This window comes from Triticum aestivum, unplaced genomic scaffold, assembly GCF_018294505.1.
Source record: "Triticum aestivum cultivar Chinese Spring unplaced genomic scaffold, IWGSC CS RefSeq v2.1 scaffold99830, whole genome shotgun sequence".
Classification (NCBI taxonomy): Eukaryota; Viridiplantae; Streptophyta; class Magnoliopsida; order Poales; family Poaceae; genus Triticum; species Triticum aestivum.
In genome coordinates, this window is record NW_025302499.1 from 1 (window position 1) to 858 (window position 858).

Sequence of the window (858 nt, forward strand, 5' to 3'; positions counted from 1 at the left end):
CCGCAAACGTGCAAAATAATAAAACGTGCTAAACATACGTCGCGCTCGTGCGTTTTGTTTTGCACGCGGTGCAAAAAAATTAAAAAGGGAATGCAACACGAGGACTTCCCAGGAGGTCACCCATCCTAGTGCTTTAGTGCTGGTATGATCGCATCCGACATGTTACCCCCGTCTTCGTCCCTTATGCTTGCCCCTCCCAGCTCCACTACACACACGATTGCACATTCCATTGGCCGCTCCCGCTCAACTACGGAGACGAGTTTTACCACGGTTCAACTGCACCAGTGCCTATTTACCATGGTTTCGACCCCTTTCAGAACACGCTTGCCGCCGCTAGACGCGTGAATAATGAGCAGCGAGCTAAAACTTACCGTAAACGTGCAAAATAATAAAACGTGCTAAACATACGTCGCGCTCGTGCGTTTTGTTTTGCACGCGGTGCAAAAAAATTAAAAAGGGAACGCAACACGAGGACTTCCCAAGAGGTCACCCATCCTAGTACTACTCTCGCCCAAGCACGCTTAACTTCGGAGTTCTGATGGGATCCGGTGCTTTAGTGCTGGTATGATCGCATCCGACATGTTTCCCCCGTCTTCGTCCCTTATGCTTGCCCCTCCCAGCTCCACTACACACACGATTGCACATTCCTTTGGCCGCTCCCGCTCAACTACGGAGACGAGTTTTACCACGGTTCAACTGCACCAGTGCCTATTTACCATGGTTTCGACCCCTTTCAGAACAAGCTTGCCGCCGCTAGACGCGTGAATAATGAGCAGCGAGCTAAAACTTACCGTAAACGTGCAAAATAATAAAACGTGCTAAACATACGTCGCGCTCGTGCGTTTTGTTTTGCACGCG

The 858-nt window shown here is 50.1% G+C and overlaps 1 non-coding gene across 1 annotated transcript; it reads right to left on the minus strand.

Moving 5' to 3' along the window:
- Positions 1–457: 457 nt before the first annotated feature.
- LOC123179403 (5S ribosomal RNA) lies at positions 458–576 on the minus strand. Its single transcript, XR_006490341.1, has one exon. It is a non-coding gene; the product is annotated as a 5S ribosomal RNA (ribosomal RNA).
- Positions 577–858: the final 282 nt, after the last annotated feature.